General features: G+C 46.3%; 1 long non-coding RNA gene across 5 annotated transcripts in view; it reads right to left on the reverse strand.

The window, feature by feature from the left end:
* Positions 1-4,050, reverse strand: part of LOC308649218 — a 40,199-nt gene extending 36,149 nt beyond the window's left edge. For all 5 annotated transcript variants that reach the window (XR_014022033.1, XR_014022034.1, XR_014022035.1 and 2 more), the window contains exon 1: positions 3,688-4,050. This is a non-coding gene — a long non-coding RNA (uncharacterized lncRNA). The remainder of the gene's footprint in view (positions 1-3,687) is intronic.
* Between the last annotated feature and the right edge of the window lie 3,099 nt (positions 4,051-7,149).

A 7,149-nucleotide genomic window follows, 5' to 3' on the forward strand; every position in this document is an offset into this window, starting at 1 on the left:
CTTTCTCCTCATGCACTTCCATGACAGCCACTTCCTATGCCAAAGGAAAGCTTTGCTGGAGGTGAAACTCTTTTTCTTTCCTTGCAAAGATTGTCAGACTTCAGATTTCAACTCTCCAGTGGGTCTTGATGGACTCAAGAAACCTAATGGTCACTTTCACTATTGGGATGGGAGTGTCACTCTCCTGAGGAGCTCTGTGAACAGGCTGGAAGCCCAGTGCTTATCTGCTTCCTCCTGATTGTAGCCACTGTCACCTTGAAGCACCAAGGCCAGGTTCCCACGTGAACAGTCATCTCAAGATTTCCCTAATTTTAGGGGCTCTTAAACCACAGACTTCTGGGGAAATGATTGTTTGGAGACATGAAAGAAGAGCTGCAAGTAGCATTTATTTTGCAGTAACTAAGTAGAACAGTAGTGGTCTGACACATGAAGGAATATTTACTAATGAAACACCTAAACCACAGAGACACCACTGCTGGTCTGCCTCCTTGGCTATGAGAAAGGCCCACCAAGTCACAACCTGCTTAGAAAGCTCCATTTAATATGCAAAAATGTGAAGTAAGTTTATTTTCTTCTCACCTTCCTCACTAGACATTCCCCTGTTTCCTAATTTCTCACCCCTGAAGAAAACCCATCATCTCCCCAGCCCCCCAGGTCCCTCCCCATTTTCAGGAAGTTCCCTCCCGTGTGCTGTCTCCAGCCCTGAAATCCCGGTTGGTTAAGGTTCTTTGCTGACCTCTGTCCTAAACGCAGCTTGATGGTGGGCTCACAGCTCTTTGTGGAGAGGCCCTTCCTTTCTCCTCCCCTGCCACCTCTTCGCTAGTTTTCTTCCTGCCCCTCAAGGTCATGGTAAAAGACAGAGGGGGTTAAAGCAAGATAATTCTGCATCTCCAAAGAATAAAGAGGCATTCTGCTTTCTGCAGGTGCTGCACTCTGTGGAGGTAACGTGATGCAGGACTTGATGGACACTGAGGTCACCTCCATCTTCATGGACAGGGCCTCTTTCCAGCTGCACTCTTCCTCCAGGCTTCTGAATTCCCCTCTCACACCCTTCCAGGAAGTGCCCACGAGCCGGACTCATCTGTGGCATCACATGTGCCCCTTTCGGGGAGTGGAGCTGGCTTACAGTGTTGCCCTCCTAACAACTGGCCAGGCACTGCTGCCCACGTGTGATCTTTCCAAGGAGGAATTAAATGTGCCACTCAAGAAGACAAGACCACCCGCTCCTTCCCTGCAGGGAGCTCTGGGGAAGAAACAGTGCACTGAGAATGTCCAGGATCCACGTGCCCGTGGGAGCCCACCCACGGGCTCTGGGGGACAGTGGGCCAGTCCTGGCAGCTTCCTGGTCACAGCCTCTTGGCGGGCCTTGAGCAGATGGTGGTCATCTTCACTCAGGCCCAGGGAGCCCAGTAGCTCCCACACAGCCTTTCCATTTTGGAAGCTTCATACAAACCAGACAGAAAGGGTCCTATTTTAATGCTCAGAGTCTCATTACATTATGATATTTCCATTCAAATGCCTATAAAATAAACGCTAGCAGAAATATCCATGAAGAAGAAAATGCAAGCCATTTTTGCAAAGGCATCATGCAGATAATATCTTCAAAGCAGCAGCTTCAGAACGCGGAGCACACACACTGTTTTCTCTGCCAGCAAAGTGTGTTCTGCAGACAGTCAACGAGCCAATAATTGCCTTACACGGAGAAGCTACTTGTTTTTCCCAGTTAAAGACAGAGAGGTAAAAATGTGAGTCTAGTGAGGCGGACTGAGTCCTGACTATTAAAAGCAACTCCACCCAGGAACAGATTTACAGTGTGGCTGTAACCTAGATGCTCCTCACGCTGGCTTCATTTTCCTCATTTACAAAATGACGGCAACTGAACGGGCCTGTGTCCAAGGACCTCCTCTGGAAGCAGCAGGACCCTGGCCGCCCCTCTCTCCACTTCCTCTCCCACCGACCTGCCTCCTGTCAGCCTGAGCTGCCACCCCCTACCCCTGCCCTGCATCCCCCCCCACGGTGCCCGCCTCCCCTACCTCGGCAGACACAGGGTCTCCCCTGACTTCCTCCCCATGCTCCTCCTTCCCTTCTGTCCAAACTTCTCCTACTTCACTCCCTTGTGCAGATCTCTCAGCCAGTGACGCTGCTCTTCACTAAATACAACAAATCACTTTATATATGGAATCTCTACCACCACGTCTCGTCCCTCCAGGCCTCCTCTGCAGACCTCTGCTCTGCTGCTCGGCCACATTCCTGCACACGGAGTGGGCTTCCCTGTGGCAACTTCTTCTGCCAACGTCTCCACTGAATCTGCCTCAGGTGTCTTCCACAAAATAGAGAAGCGATCCCAGAATTCCTCCTCACTCTGCAGGAATATCTGAGATAGTTCCCTCCTGTCTACAGACTCAGGTACAATTCTAAAATGGGTGCGCTGGCCCTTTGCAAAAAGCCTGCATAGCCATTGTAGACTGAAAAGTTTATGCATGACGGATGGATGGACACATACACAGATAGATAATAGAGCCGTTGTCATTGATTGATTGATCAATTGATTGATTTCTTGGTTGCACAGGTACCAAAAATAGGAAACCCTTTCTAAAATAAACAAATTCTTTTCTGGTCACCACAAACTGCCTCATGATCTCACTTAAATTCCACTTTTTATTTATTTTTCTCTTACACAAAGTCCTCAATCAATAGCTCACATTTTAACTCTAAAGTGATCTGCCTTAGGTTCATGTCATAGCATTAATTATCGTATTGTCTATTTCACTAGGGCCTCATCCCAGTCTTTTCATTGCTGGGGCTTCATTTCTTAGCACTGACTGACTGGCAGATTGTGGACAATAAACACTGATAATTTCAAGTGTCCATTTTATGATGGCTTTGAACTAGGTGCCAGGGGAAGACGAAAGACATGAAAAGCGCTATAGGGCCTGCTTTCTCGCGGCTTCCCAGCTAGGTCGAGCAGTGCAAATGTTACCAAGTGCTGTTAAGACAGAAGGGCACCTGTAAAGGAGTATCAAGGGAGCCGGGCACTGCTCTGAAACGCCTAATGCCACAGAGCTCCATGTGGCCCTTTCTCAATGACCCACCCTGCTCCATTCCATTTCCTGGAGCCGGGGAGTGGATACAAAAGGAAGTCAGCACTCACAGAGAGCTTTCCAGAACACCAACTGCCCCCACCCCTCAGAGGGCATGGCCTCCCAGGGCTTTCAGAAAGCACTGCAGCTCAGCTCGCCATGCTCCGCTGCCTCCAGAGAAGACCCTCAGCACGAGACACACTCACAGGTGTGCACACAGCACACCCGGGGTGCACACTCTCACACACACCTCACATGCAGTCACCCCTAGGCACACACATATAAAAAAGTGTACAGCACATCTTTGCATTTGTACACATGCACATGCATGCAGACACACGTGTACACAAATATGCCTCACATTTACATAAAGGCACACGCCATTTCACATTCATACATACTCACATATTAAACACAAGTACAAACCCGTGCACATCACACATGTGCCCATGCACACATAGACATACATAGGCGCACGCACACACACGTACACACACATTCACACACACATTCACACACACACTTACACACACACACACACACACACACACACACACACCTGCCTTGCGGAGGAAGTGAGCTCCCACCTCTGGACAGGGGGCCTCACCTCAGCTGCCTCCTCAGCGTGTGGAAGACCAGCCTCAGTCCAGACAGCAAAACCGAAGATGTGCGTGGTGAGTTTTCCTTCTTCGTTTTTGGACATTCTCAACTCCAAAAAAGATGAAATACTTCTGTTCCCACGAAGACTGTTATTTTCAGGAGAAACTCTGTTTTCCCTGGAGACCGTGACTCATCTTCTTCGGGTGGGAGTGTCTGGTTAGCCAGACTCTTCCAGGAGGCAGCTGGGCAACGCTAATTTGTCTTTCTCCCTGGAATCATCAGCAGAAAATGTCCCCACTCATTAGTGATCTAAACAAGCCATGCGGCATGCACTGGAGGGTCTGCTGAAGTGTCCAGCATTTTCCAGCCACCTGACCGTGAGCCAGGTGTCCACTCCCTGCCACTGAGTGTCCTGTGACTACTCAGGGCCTCCATGTTGGCAGGGCTTCCAGGGAGCCTGTGAGAGGTGACACTCCCTGCCCAGGTCCCCCACCTCTGAGGGTGAGGACAGGGCACCCTGTGGGCTGTTGCTGGTCACTCCAGGGAAACTGGGAAAAGGTGCACATCTTCCAACCCCAACATGGCTGACACTCAAGTGGTGAGTGTGCATGGGGTGGGACCGTCCTGCCCTGTGAGATCTTGGCAGCATCCTGGGCCTCTCCCACTGACCCCAAAGCAGCCCTCTCCAACTGTGAAAGCCAAAATCTCTCTGCATATCCCCTTTTTGAAACAGAATCTATTCATTTTTTCCCTCTGTGTGTAAACAATAGAACTTCAAACCTTTTCATAAAAAGATGGTGTCCTGACCCAGGCAGGGCGCATGTGGTTCAGGACGACACACCAGCAGGAACATCCCTCCTTTCTTCTCTGGTTTGGCACTCCCTGTGGGACTTTCTGCAACATCTCGTAATTGTTCTAGCTTCACAGCAATTTGGTAAACTCCACCTCAGAGCACAAGCCTGTTGGCCCTTTGTGTCCAGAGGCTCCGTCTGTGGATCGACTGTGGGGGACACATTTGAGGAAGAGCTGCATCTGTCCTCACACACAGGCGCGGTGCCTTGCCCTGTCCCCTCAGCAGAGCAGTGTCAGGACATGCACCCGTCGTCCCCACTGTGTGTGGCATTGGGGGCCGGGCACTCCAGGAGGTGCACGTGCACACGCAAGCACCCACTGTCCCACACCACATCGCACAGGCCAGAAGCGCCTGCGGATGCGGGCATTCTCGGAGTTCTGGCCTCTGTGCACTGTGAATAGCAAGGGCTGACTGTGTATGATTGGGTTGCACTAGACACAGATCCATATCCACCCCGAATTCCTATTCAAAGTATATGAAAATCTGATGTCTTAAAACACAGAACAAGTCCTGTTTTAAAACATGGAGAAGTCTTTTGAATAAAATGTATGTTTCTAGTAACAAATTTTCCCTCATTTTTCAAAGTTATTGGCTATCAAACTACTGCCTCCCAAAGTGATTTATCTTTGTTAAGAACATAATAAGTGATTATTTTCCAATTCCCTCAGTAGATCTTTAAAAATTCTACTCTAGTCCATAATTAGGAGTCTCTCATTAAGTGTCCAAAGTCAGTTCTCATTAAGTGTCCAGAGAATACATTCACACAAATGAAGCAAATTGTAGGTTGACCATCTCTAATGCAAAAGTATTAATCCCAAACACCCCAAAATCTGAAAATTTTTGTGTGCAGCGTTTTTTATGTGAAAAATTCCACAACATGAAACTTTTTCTCATGCACAAAATTATTAAAAATATCATATAAAATTACTTTCAATATATGTATGCTAGGCATATATAACGCATAAATTAATTTTGTGTTAAATTCAAGTGAGAACACCAAGATATCTCATTATGTATATATGAATATTCCAAAATCCAAAAAGCTGAAATCTGAAACACTTTGGTCCCAAACAATTTGGACAAGACGTAATCAACCTGTATAGTAGATTCATTAGATCCGAAACATTGAAAACTATATTTATGAGTTAATGACATGGGAAATATAAAAGAATATTCATAGTATTGTTTAGCTGTGTCTTTATCAGCATCTATGTCTAAGTCATCTTTATCTATATTTATATTTTAGGTAAATTGTACATGTAATTGAAAGAAAGTGGCCCCGTGGCTATAATCCCAGCTACTCAGGAGGCAGAGACAGGAGGTTGGCAAGTTTGAGACCAGACTGGGCAACTTAGAAAGAACCTGTATCAAAATTTTAAAAAGGGCTGTGGTTATACAGCAGTGGTACAGTGGACCCAGTGGTCTAGCAGCCCTGGGTTCAATCCCTAGTATTTCCCCCCACCAAAAAACAGCAAGAAAGAAAAAACGAAGATACAGAAGAAATTCTGATTGCCAATCAGTAGGTCTCTCAACACCTCTTCTCATCCTCCATCAAACATCCTGGCCGCAGGCTCACCTCATTCTCTTTGTGGTCCAGAGCAAGTCCAGGCCATACCTGCATGTCCTACCCACTCCTCCTCTGCTCTCACCCCCTTCCTACCAAAAGCAACCTCAACAGTACAGACCTATCTTTAGGTCACCGGTATTGAAGTGGGAGAAACATAAAAAGCAAATCACAAAGAAAATTTTGGGCAATATTTGCAAATTTTTTCATGATACTGCAAAGTTTATACTAGCTATAATTTTTATGTACTTTTTACGCACAATTATACTTCATATTTCATTTACATAGCACATGATCGCAATAGCAGGCATATGTTATTTAGAAAGACCAAGAGAGTCTTGCTTTGCCATAGGATCTAATACTGTGCTGATGTACAACAGAGAGTCAATAGAGCCTGTGAGGGATTTCTTTTTAATTAATTTTGATTAAGTATTCAGTGAAACCCATTTATATTTCCCAGTGTACAACTTTTAATGACTCTGTCTAATGCTCATATGGTTTTTCTCTGTTAAATTGTTTCCCTGTAGCATTTTCTTTTCTCAGTATGTTAGGAAAAAAAATTATAAAGAAGAGGGTTTATTGTATTTTAAATTTATGTTCATTGCTGAGTAGGTGCCCAAAGGGCACTTGATAAATGCCTTTTCATAAATCAGAAAATAAATAGGTGGACAAAGATTTCCCAGTAGCCTGTCAGACTAAGGTGGCTATCATTGTTTCAGGCTGGAATCTGCGTGATTCTGTGCAAGGTTCTCTTTGACCTTGCAAGTCAGGGCTGACAAAGTCCACCTTGAGCTTGTCCTGTATCATCTCAGCCATGTCTGAGGACTTTTACTAGGAGCACTCAAAGGTGAGGGTCCAGATTGACCTTTCCAATTATCCTATGAATCTACATTTGTAGACATTAGAAAATAGTCCCCCTCAGACTGGAGTGCCTTTGAGAAAGGAAACAAACAAGGGGGCCCTCACATTCCCAGGATAGTTATATCCAGACGCATGCTTCAGAACATGATGAAGGAACAATGTTAGGTGCAGGAAGGCTGGTCTGCAGGGCA

Source organism: Spermophilus citellus (genome assembly GCF_964194105.1).
Source record: "Spermophilus citellus genome assembly, chromosome: 5".
NCBI lineage: Eukaryota > Metazoa > Chordata > Mammalia > Rodentia > Sciuridae > Spermophilus > Spermophilus citellus.